The 12,613-nt window shown below is 40.9% G+C and overlaps 1 long non-coding RNA gene across 1 annotated transcript; it reads right to left on the minus strand.

Annotated features, from left to right (window-relative positions):
• Nucleotides 1-8,021: 8,021 nt before the first annotated feature.
• LOC138581922 (uncharacterized) lies at nucleotides 8,022-8,987 on the minus strand. Its single transcript, XR_011304874.1, has 3 exons — nucleotides 8,869-8,987; nucleotides 8,596-8,697; nucleotides 8,022-8,425 (listed from the first exon to the last, which is right to left on the minus strand). It is a non-coding gene; the product is annotated as an uncharacterized lncRNA (long non-coding RNA).
• Between the last annotated feature and the right edge of the window lie 3,626 nt (nucleotides 8,988-12,613).

Genomic DNA, 12,613 nt, shown 5'->3' on the forward strand with positions numbered 1-12,613 from the left:
CCATGAATCCTGATAAAAGGTTGATATTTCTTTTAAGTCTTGTCTTTTATTACTGGGCTTGGGCAGACAAAAGTGTGAAATGGAGAATGCTAATAGGCCCTTTCCCTGACAAGTCACAGCTCACGGAAAGGGGCCATTAGCACCCCTTATTCTGTGTATATGCGACAGTAAATGCCTGCACCACATAAGTCTGATTTCTTTCTAGCTAGTCTGCGATTTGTGTAAGTTTGTTTGTTTGTTTGTTTGTTTATTTATTTATAATGCGCTCCAGACCCAAAGGTTACCGGTTGACATGAAAACAATAAGGTAATAATGCATACACAGTTGCACAATTTATTTAGAAGATGCTAGTGTGAACATTCTGTGATATGAAGACAAGTAGGGTAATACACAGATGTCTGGTTGTCTTGTACAGGTTTTTTGGGAGTAAGGGCTGTTTCATATTAATGTTGAAAATAAGGAAAGGGGGTGTTTTGAAAAAATGAACATGAGCATGGGTACAGCTTTAGTTTGTAGTAATATTTTGTAACACTACAACCGTTATGGATCACTGTGCTTCTAGCAAGCATGTTTTGAGTCCTGACTGGCTCCGCCTTTCACGCTTCCATAATATATGAAGACTCAATGCGCAGAACTGCAATACCTAATTTTCACAATCAGTGTCATTCTCCCCCTGTGAATGCAAGCTACTCACAGCACTGGCCATATGGTTTAAATATTTATTCCTGCTACCATTAATGGACAGTTAATACCACCGCAGGCGTGCCTGACAAGTGCCTTTGCCTTTATCTTTATGTAGTCAATAAAATAAATACAATTTATTTGGTAACATTGGTTATTTCCAATGTCACACAGCTAGTGCTTATCGCTGTGATGCAGTGAAGTTAAATTCTTGTGTCTGGTAGCATATGCTGTATTGCTGCGGACGTCGGATGTATGAGCTTAAAAGAATGGCTGGTTTGGCCTTTTTTCTGTTATTGACTAAATATTTGGAGAGCCAGAGTCCTCCCCAACAAAACTGAACTTTTGCCTTGGTTCAACTCTGAGACTTGTAGTGTACTGGTGTGACATAAATGTGTTAACAAGGTCTATCCTCAGCCAGTTTATTTATAAGCACTATGCATGTCCCGTGCTGATGTCTTGTTAAACACATGTATTAAGAATCCAACTGTTTGGCTTGTGTATTTGTATTAGGCATTTGCAAGGTACTACTATTACATAGCCATGTATTCACTTCATTTTGATAAACCCAGCACAGATGCCATTTGCCTGCTTAGCGCTGAGCAGCTTCTTTAAAGATGGCCGAATTGATATCTTTACGGGACACATTTACAGCTGTTTTTGTTCTTACCCTTCTATACTTTGACAGTTTTCTTGATGCACTTGCACATTCAATTTACTCTTTGCCATTTTAACTTTTCTGTGATCGATTTCATGCTTGCGCCTTTTGTGCATCCTGAGACCTTTGAAATTTGTGGCCAGTAGAGATTTAGTGCCTTCTTCTGAACATCTTTTTAGTGCCACCTGTAGGAACTCTGTGCTTGACTTAAGCAGAGGAATGTTTAATATTGCAAAATGATACATCATTTTTAACCTTTACTTTTATGAAGGGAAAACCCTTATTTTTTACAACGGTTTAAAACATGCATGTCATGTATTTGAATGTAAAAGTCATTTTTTGACAAAGTGTATGTGTGCATTAATTAGAAAGAACTTTAAAAGATAATGGTAATGTGAAGTGGCACAAATAATACCAATGAAGTTTTGGCTGTTTTACATATTAAAGAGCATTTTGGGGAGATAACTATGACCAAAGTGCTTTATATCTCATATATGTCTATGAGGGTTGTATGACAGAATCACTAAAGCACGCTGCATTCGGTACGCATTTTCTTTTTAAACATTTTTTTTAAACAAATGTCACCCTAACAATAAAGATTTTGTACATATCAAGCATATTTACAAGTTTGCAAAAACAAAGAGATGATGGCTGGAAGGTTTAGAATAAATCTTGAGCTCTGGGCGACCCTCCAGACCATTGTTCTTCCCATTGTTCTTCGCCTGCCAAGTCATTACAGAAGGGGAAAGACCATATGCAAATCAGGATTGGTCCAACCCCAAAAAGGGCAGTTCAACCGAAACTGCTTTGTCACATCCCTTCTGCACGAGACACAAGCATCCCCAGACATGTTTCCGCCTTGTCATCAGTGAGGAGTAGCTTGGGTCTCTCGGCCCAGCAGGCATGGAACCCACGTCTGGGCATACCCGTCCTAATAGGGGTGACAAAGCAAAAACAAAGAGGTGATGAATGGAAGGTTTAGAGTGAATCTTAACCTCTGGCATTGCTCTGGGCAATGCTCCAGACCATCGTTCTGAACCTGCCAGGCAATTACAGAAGGGGAAAGATCGCCTCACTGAACAGGCCCAACAAGGCATAAGCATGTCTGGGACTGCTTGTGTTTCCGTGCAGAGGGGACCTGGCCTAGCATTTCAGCAGGGCTGTTCCCATTGTTGGCAGTGCCTGACTGATTTACTTTTGGCTGGACCCCTTTTGCAAATGTGCAGACAGGCTAAAAAACGGTGGTGTGGAAGGTTGCCCAGAGCAATGCCAGTGGTTCAGATTAATTTGAAACCTTCCACCCATCACTTTTTTGGTTTTAATATATACAAGTTTGGCCATAAACCACTTTAGCTGTCATGGTGGAATGACTGCTAATAGCTCATAATTACTCACAGTGTTGTGGATCAGCCAGACTCGGAGAAACAAAGCTGGCTTTATATTTTATAAAAATGACAACCAGAAAATTAAAAATAAACTGCAATAAAATGCTGCTCCTCTGGTAATCTACCACCCCAGGCCTGGGCCTAGTCGGCCTTGTTGTAAATACGTCTATGGATTTATGCAGTACAAACCTAGCTACTAGACTCTGGAGTCTTCTACAGAAAATGGCCATGTATTCACTTCATTTTGCATCTATTTTATTGCATTCCCACCCACTTCGTGTCTGTCTCCACCCAAAACAAACCCTGTTTGAATCTTTGATCTAGCTGTATCAAGCCATACTATCAAATTGGGTGCTTAAAGTGTCTGACAGTGTTTTTTTAAAGCAGTGTTTTGAGTTACAGTCTCTACTGATGTGATATTAATGTGTTAATGATGTCTGTTTTTGGCCACTTTATTTTGAAGCTCTGTGTGTTTAGCTTGGAGATGTGTATTAGGCATTTGGGTCCGACTCTGGTCCAGTGTATTTGTATTTGCCTTTGCTGAAGGGTGTGGTACTTTACATTGTGATGCGGTGAAGTTCAATTCTTGTGTTTGGTAGAATATGCTGTAGTATTGCAGTAGTCGGATGTTAGAGCTCAAAAGAATGGTTGGTTTGGTTTATGAAACAAATGCATTCATCATTACTATTCTTCCAAATAAAAAGTATACATTGAAACTTCATTGTCAAACTTACTGTTTAGCATAAATACAAAAACAATAGATATTTAAATACATTTTTGAACACACTAATGAACAAGTACCATTAACTTTCTTCACAGTGCTAAAAAGAAATTGCCAAAACTATTTTGTTTGCCAAGGCTTGTTTGAGGTTGGCAGGATTAGAACATTGTTGCTTCCTCTCTATTAATTCAAGTCTGTCATCTTCTATGGTATGTTAGTTGAAAGAGTGTATTCTGATCTCTGCTGCCCAAGATTTGGAGAAGGCGGTGTGTTCTACAGTTGAGTGCACTAGATGTAATTGTTACAGCTAATTGTCTTTTTCCGTTAGGTCCAAAAACAATCATTTAGAGGAAGCGATAAAAAACATAAGCTATCTGCCAACTGGACAAAAGTGAATGTTGGAATGAGGAATTTTGGTTTCCATGCTAATATCTGGGTTCTCTCACAAATTGCCTTCTGTCACTCTAAGGAGCACCTAGACGAGTCTTTAATATTATTGCAACATAGCAAAGTTTCTACATCCAGTATTGTTAAATGTTAAAGTTTACATCTGAAATATATGCAAGTGGTACAGACACATCTTATACAAATGTTGATTAAAAATAACTCAACCCCCTTCTCATTGTTACATCTATGGTGTTAGTAGGGGCAAAACGGAAATAGGGCAAGGTACCTGCTGCAGCCAATGTACCTGCAATCCCTTTGGCTGGAACACCATTCAAATATGGCAAAATCACAAGTGAAATTTGTAATCTCTGCCTGGGCATAAACACCTCAGTAGAGTAAAGCCAGATGGAGTAGGTTCTTGGAATCTTTGGCTGCGCATTCTCACTGTGGAGTAATGGATTAGGGTGACCCTGAACCTTCATGTGTGGGAAGCAACAGCATTCCTTGTAGAGGCACAAGGGAGGCACCTTTTATAACGCATGAAGTGGCACATACTGTTTACATCATTGCTGTTTGTGCAATTGTTCAAAATACCCAACACTCCAAGTCGTTCAAAGTACTGTTTCACAGTAAAAGTCCTACTTTGTATTTAAAATATAATTAATGTAAAGATTACTTATAAACATCACAGTTATGCCTTGTGTGACATACTTTGCAGTTGGTTCTCCTGGTAGTCCTGAGCCTGCAGCAGTATGTCATCAAAGACACATGATAAACCCAGCACAGATGCCATTTGCCTGCTTAGCGCTGAGCAGCTTCTGTAAAGATGGCCGAATTGATATCTTTACGGGACACATTTACAGCTGTTTTTGTTCTCACCCTTCTATGCTTTGACAGTTTTCTTGATGCACTTGCACATTCAATTTACTCTTTGCCATTTTAACTTCTCTGTGATTGATTTCATGCTTGCGCCTTTTGTGCATCCTGAGACCTTTGAAATTTGTGGCCAGTAGAGCATTTAGTGCCTTCTTCTGAACATCTTTTTAGTGCCACCTGTAGGAACTCTGTGCTTGACTTAAGCAGAGGAATGTTTAATATTGCAAAATGATACATCATTCTTAACCTTTACTTTTCTGAAGGGAAAACCCTTATTTTTTACAACGGTTTAAAACATGCATGTCATGTATTTGAATGTAAAAGTCATTTTTTGACACAGTGTATGTGTGCATTAATTAGAAAGAACTCCAAAAGATAATGGTAATGTGAAGTGGCACAAATAATACCAATGAAGTTTTGGCTGTTTTACATATTAAAGAGCATTTTGGGGAGATAACAATGACCAAAGCGCTTTATATCTCATATATGTCTATGAGGGTTGTATGACAGAATCACTAAATACCTAAAGCACGCTGCATTCGGTACGCATTTTCTTTTTAAACATTTTTTTTAAACAAATGTCACCCTAACAATAAAGATTTTGTACATATCAAGCATATTTACAAGTTTGCAAAAACAAAGAGATGATGGCTGGAAGGTTTAGAATAAATCTTGAGCTCTGGGCGACCCTCCAGACCATTGTTCTTCCCATTGTTCTTCGCCTGCCAAGTCATTACAGAAGGGGAAAGACCATATGCAAATCAGGATTGGTCCAACCCCAAAAAGGGCAGTTCAACCGAAACTGCTTTGTCACATCCCTTCTGCACGAGACACAAGCATCCCCAGACATGTTTCCGCCTTGTCATCAGTGAGGAGTAGCTTGGGTCTCTCGGCCCAGCAGGCATGGAACCCACGTCTGGGCATACCCGTCCTAATAGGGGTGACAAAGCAAAAACAAAGAGGTGATGAATGGAAGGTTTAGAATGAATCTTAACCTCTGGCATTGCTCTGGGCAATGCTCCAGACCATCGTTCTGAACCTGCCAGGCAATTACAGAAGGGGAAAGATCGCCTCACTGAACAGGCCCAACAAGGCATAAGCATATCTGGGACTGCTTGTGTTTCCGTGCAGAGGGGACCTGGCCTAGCATTTCAGCAGGGCTGTTCCCATTGTTGGCAGTGCCTGACTGATTTACATTTGGCTGGACCCCTTTTGCAAATGTGCAGACAGGCTAAAAAACGGTGGTGTGGAAGGTTGCCCAGAGCAATGCCAGTGGTTCAGATTAATTTGAAACCTTCCACCCATCACTTTTTTGGTTTTAATATATACAGGTTTGGCCATAAACCACTTTAGCTGTCATGGTGGAATGACTGCTAATAGCTCATAATTACTCACAGTGTTGTGGATCAGCCAGACTCGGAGAAACAAAGCTGGCTTTATATTTTATAAAAATGACAACCAGAAAATTAAAAATAAACTGCAATAAAATGCTGCTCCTCTGGTAATCTACCACCCCAGGCCTGGGCCTAGTCGGCCTTGTTGTAAATACGTCTATGGATTTATGCAGTACAAACCTAGCTACTAGACTCTGGAGTCTTCTACAGAAAATGGGAGGGCAATCATCAGATGGATCTCAGTGGCCAGGTGCACATATATGCAGAAATTCTGGTATGATATTATATTATATGATATTATATGATATGTTATATACCACGAGGTTCCTAAGCGCAAACCCGGAGATCGAACTTGTGTTGTTCCGTGTCGTCTTGCTTCCATGGTGAGCACGTTGCCCCTGAGCTATCCTCCCGAGCGTCCATTCTGCCTAATTAGTCTTACATAGTCAATAAAATGAGTCCATTTAGCTGGCTAATGTTACATCTATTTTTACCAAGCATTGAAGAGAACCTATAAAAGCTAAAAGTTTGGTCTGATTGAGAAAGCGTGAAAGAGTCAATGCTCCAATTTAATTACTATACTGTATCACCCTTATTTTAAGGGGACCCCTGCCCTAGTCCCATGTGTATAGGGTGCAGGCCAACATTTTTTCAAATAATTCTCTTCCAGTGTTCAACAGCTAGGCGCTAAACCCAATATATGTTGTGGAGTTAGCCCTGATAGCACTTGCTCCTTTGTATAATTTAGAATATTGCTGGCCGATTGTTGGAGATTGCAACTTTTGCATTTTATTTTGTACAGTTGGTGAAATACAAATTAGTGGTCGTGCATATCCTTTCACACAGTCATCTTCTCATATAAACTTGTCACATTTGCTCATCACATCACTTCCTATAAAGTTATATTTGACTTACTAAAAACAATAATTAAATGCCATCATGCTTAGCTGTACCACATAAGAAAACATAACTACATCCAGTAACCACCTATATACTGTGCTGTAAATTAAGAGGCTAATATCCCCTTTTCTTCCCAAGGTTAACAAACTTTAACCAAAAACGACCACTTTTATATTGTTTTACATCAGAAATAAATAAATGAAAGCCAAATCTCTTAAAACAAAGTCAGCCACAGAGAAAACCCACTATCAAATGGCTCGCTCGAATATAGAAAGGCAAACACAACACTAGCTGGCCACAAGCAGGATTTATTTATTTATTTATTTATTTATTTATTTAGTATTTGTAGAGCGCACTACAGCCCACAGGCAACGAGGCGCTATAAGGAAATTTTAAGAAGGCTTGCTTGCGGGTTACAATAAGCGGCCCAAGGAGGTATGCTTAAATACATTCGCTTAGATACATTTGCTTGGTTCCAGATGATACACAGTGATCGTTATAATGAATTACTCATACTCTTGTCTAGGTAGCAGACGGCAAAACGGATAATATCATATACATAGTGATACAATAGTAGTGCAGACCTAGTATGGAGAGCTCTTTAGACGGAGAGCTGCGTTTTTAAGGCCTTGCTACTAGACTGCACCTTTCTTAATCAATGTATACAGGAGGGAGAGCCCAACACAGACCCAGGACTAAGGGCAATAGACAGATGTGTACAAAAGGGGGATGTGTCCTGGCTGTAAGAGTCAGAGCTAGTTACAACTTGTTTCTTGCAATTTAAAGTTATTAGACAATACACTATCCTGTGGTGGCACGGTTTAAGCATACCTAGGGTAGGAGTACATGAAAAAAAAATAATCCACATGGGCTAGATTATTAGTAGGAAGTGGAACAGTTTTTATTAAGTGACTGTCCTCAACCATTTAACCATTTTATGAAAGAATTATGCGTTCAATATACAGAGGTGTAAACATTCCACCTAACAAACCACAATTTCATTTCAAACAACAAAGGTGATCAGCATGGAACGGAGACCAAAACAAATTGATACATAAACATGCTGTAGGATAACCGTAGGAGAAAAAAGACATGAAAGACATAAATACAAAGGCATCATATAATTTCTAATGCATTCTGTTCTTCTCATTTTTACCCATGTTTTGGTAGGTACTAAACACGTTTAACCAATCAAAAGGTGGAACTAGCGAAACCTATTGTTCCTCTAAAATGAAGACCTTGGGAGGGGTCTAACATAGCCAGGCTAAAGGGTGAACAATATTGATGGTGCGACATCGCTGAGATAAATCCAAACTAAGATTAAAGGGGGACCTAGCAACACCACACGGGTGGATGAGTCCCAGGACGTTTCGGCTTTCAGTGGGTCACATCCTTCTTCATGGAGCCAAGGAAAAGGAGTCCCCTGTAGAAAGTGAAGGGGAACTTAGGGTTACTAAGATTGATGTGTGAAGGTAAAAGTCAGAGCGCAGTGGTTAAAAAAGCCATGTAAATTAACATGTCATATGTCAAAAATACAGGACCCAATTAGTTAAAAGATTATAGTTTTACTCGTATTGTTGGTCATATACTGACCTTACACCGGACTGGGTCCTAGGTGGAAGCCAGGGGCTAAGGTTGGTAGTGGTTTGATGGAGTCCTCGTCAGAGAGATAAAGAATACATCTGCAGCGGGGTGCTGGGAAACAGAAGAGGGAAGGGAAAGAAACAGAAAGAGGCATGGCTCTGATGAGTGAAATGACCCATGTTTCTCTGTTGACACGTGGTGACAAGCACCAGTCAGGTGCGTGCAATGTGAGAAATACCAAGAAATATTTAAAATGAAAAATACCAGCAGGGCAAGAGGTACCTTTAGGTTGTGTAATGGAAACACAACGTTGACATCTGTGTTGGCTGGATGAAGCAAGAGCTACAAGTGCTTGCTGGAAGCGCCAGGCGTGAGGTGCACGAGCGGTGCTGTAAGCGTCTAAGGGAAAAAACAGAGATACAAAAGAGGTTTGTATCAAGACGCACAGGGAAGGGGAACAACTAGCCTAATGCTGGCATGTAATTCACGGATTGTGTACCTGCCGTTCAAGAGCTGTAGAGCTTGCGTGGGCTCACTGGAACTCAGAATGAAGCTGTGTTCTGCACGATAGCACTGCGCATGTGCCGTGGTAAAAATGCTGCCCACACGCACATACGCAGTGTGAATTAAGTCATGGCAACCGGGGATAAACAACATGGACGGGAGAAGCTCGTAATCTGTTGCTAATATTGTATGCAGTTCGGGAGCAAGAAACACATATTTAAGGTGCCATGGGGGAACTGAGAGACACTCACTAGGGGCGGGCACCCGCTAGAAGCCCCCTTGACATAAGAGCAGCACCATAAAAAGCCTATGTTAGGAACCAGAGGGAGTGCAGAAAACTCTGAAAAGAGACGCACCACCTTGCCGGAAACAAAGTCACAGGGGTACCATCCAGTAAGGAATGGAAGTGATGGCTGGAGGAAAGAACCTGTGGCTGAACTGTCTCCGTGGGTTTATATCGCTGCAAATCAGAGACCCCAAATGTGAATTAATGGGCTTATCTTGCCAAGAAATCATTTTTGGGCTGTATGCGCAGCCAGTAGGAGACCTGTAGTATTCAATGGCATTAGAAGTGGCTCTGTGGTTGTGCCTCATTTAAACCTTTGGTAGTAGCCTGGAGTTTATACATCCACCAAGACTCTTTAAAGTTAAGACAATTGTTAAGAGAATTTGTGACATTGTTGGTGTTGTGTACTTTATCTGCAACCCACCATACGAAATGGGCCATGTTGAAGTTCAAGGAAGTGTGGTACCAGTGGTGCCGTGATGGTTTTGCACCGGATATGGGATCGGTGCTCCCCTATTCTTTTGTGAACGGGCCTGGATGTTTGCCCCACATATCTTAGCCCACAGGGGCATTCAATGATGTAGATCACGTTGCTGGATTTGCAGTTGGAAAAATGCCATAATTTCCACTCCTTGCTGCCTATGTTGAATGAGCTTATTTTCTTGGTCTGTTTACATGCTCTACAATTCCCACAAGGGTAATGTCCATTGATTTCTCTGAGGCTCCACAAAGAGGATCTAGTATTGTTCTTGCTCATCCTGGCATGGGTGAGCATGTCCTTAAGATTTTTGGACCCCCTCAATGCCATTCTGGGCATGGGTTCATCAGGCAAGCTGAGCTGAATGAGTGGCCAGAATGTTCTTATTAGTCCTTTGAGCTTGGTGCTGCTGGGTCCAAATGTAGTGACGCAGGCCATGATGTTATCTTACTGGGTGTCATGGACTTTAGGTGAAAGTAGGGCTTCTCGGGGCGTGAATCTGGCTCTCTTTTGCGTGTCTCTAAGTAGTTTTTTAGGGTAGCCTCTTGTTTTCAATTTGTCTTCCAGGGCTGACGCATTTTTTCTGAATTCCGAAATATCCGTGCAGTTTCCACGGACTCGTAAGAACTGCCCGTACGGAAGGTTGTCTCTTATGTTGCACAGATGGTTGCTTTTGTAATGAAGTACTGTATTACAATCTGTCTCCTTTTTGAACATAGTACATTCCAGTTGATTGTTTTGGGTCCAATGGTTAAATCTAAGAAGTTGATGCTGGTGTTGCTGCTATTGATGGTGAATTTTATCTCTTCTGTGCAGTTATAAATCCAGTTGAAGAAGTCCATAAGAATGTTGTTTTCTCCTTTCCAGATGAAAATAATGTCATCAATGTACCTGTGCCAGAGCACTATACTGCCAAGAAAAGGGTTGCATGTGTTCAGTATATTGTTGTATTCGTACTTTGCCATGAAGATAATTGCCATGCTCGGGGCAAACGCTGCCCCCATGGCTGTCCCATGAATTTGAAGATAGAATGTCTCCTCAAATTGGAAAAAGTTGTTTGTGAGTGCTAGTTCTAGCAACTCAACTATGAAGTTTGTCGGGACTCTTGTTTGTATCATATGATGCGTGAGATGATGTCTGATGCATTCAACCGCTGAGTCTTGGGGGATGCTGGTATAAAGACTGTTAATGTCCGTGGTGACTAGTATATCTTCCGAAGGATTGAAAGGTTGATGTTAGAATTTATTGATGGTTGACATGGTATCTCGCAGGTGTGTCAGTGTTTTTTGACTAAGAGGTTTCAGGAAGAAATCAATGAATTTACCGATGGGTTCTAGTATTGACCTGCATCCCGACACTATGGGACGACCTGGTGGCGTTGTTTGATTCTTATGAAGTTTGGGAAGCGCGTAAAATGCAGGGGTTCTCCCTTCTGAGTTGTTCAAAAAGGTTTCCTCTTTGTCAGAGATCCAGTTGTTGGCCACAGCAAATTCTGTTGTCTCTTTAATTTTTATTTTTATTTCTGCAGTATGATCTTTGCGCAGTTTTCTATAGTTGTCCTCTTCCTTAAGGAGTAGTAGTACCATTTGCTTATATTGGTCTCTACTCTGTACCACCACTCCACCTCCCTTGTCTGCAGCTTTAATAACAATGGAGGTGTTCTCTGCCAGCTGTTTCAAAGCTTTCTGTTCGCTCTGATTAAGATTGTGTCTTTTCTGTATAGTGGCATGCTGTACTTTTTTCATTTCTTGTTTTATACATCTTTCAAATGCAAGAACTTATGCTGGCATCTCATTGTCGTTCGGGAAGAAGTCAGATTTTTTCCTTAACCCTGAATCTTCGGGTTATAGAGGGCTTTCTTTTTCCTGGAAAAAGATTTTTCTTCTGATGGTCCTGTAGAAGTTAGAAAGTTCTTGGTCAAGTTGGAACCAATCAGTATGGTTCGTAGGAACAAATGACAGTCCTTTGGATAGAAGAGATTTTTCCTCTTTTGTGAGTGCGGTTCCTGAGAGGTTGAAGATAGGTATCAATTCTAATATCTCCTCCGTCTCCTGTTGTGATTCGGTGCCCGCCACCATGGGTAATTGAAAGGAGGCATTGGTTGAAACGCAGGAGGGCCCCAGTAGCCTCCCCTGGGTCCCCCTTGGCCTAAAAAAGGCAACATCTGTGGCTGTTGTTGATACCCAGGATTAATCGGTCTTCCCCTTGGGTTGGCTTGGTCGTCATCAGATGATCCTGAACTTGATGTATTCCAAAAGGATACAGTTTTGCGTCTATTTCTTGATGGTCCTGTTTGGTTCATTAATCTTTCTTTTTCTTTTTTGTCCTTGTATTCAGCTGATAGATATGGGTATACTAGCTCGAGTTGGAAATTTTTAATGTCTTTGGCTAGTTTTTTATGCTTTTTTTCTAGCGTGCTGCTCATGAATGTGTCCATCGTTTTATTTATTTCTTTAGGTTTTTCTCGAGCGGTTTCCAAGCTTTCATCATTAAGAAATTTGTTCTCTTGTTCTTTGAGTTCTTTAGAAATGTCTTGGTGGATCCTTTGAGTGGTGGTAATGGTGAGAACCATGAAGTCCCTACTACATTTAGTAGCAATTTTACTAAAACCAAGCATATAGTCTTTGTCCTCCAAAAATAAAGCTGGTTCATTATGAACTATCAGACCGACCGGTACTAGGTTCACCCTAAGGTATTCCCTTAGGAAGTGGCCATGTACTTCGGTTCTGAAGCACCGTTTTTTGAGGTTGAGTAAGTCG

Source organism: Ambystoma mexicanum, chromosome 3q (genome assembly GCF_040938575.1).
Source record: "Ambystoma mexicanum isolate Mex_15411 chromosome 3q, UKY_AmexF1_1, whole genome shotgun sequence".
NCBI classification, from domain to species: domain Eukaryota; kingdom Metazoa; phylum Chordata; class Amphibia; order Caudata; family Ambystomatidae; genus Ambystoma; species Ambystoma mexicanum.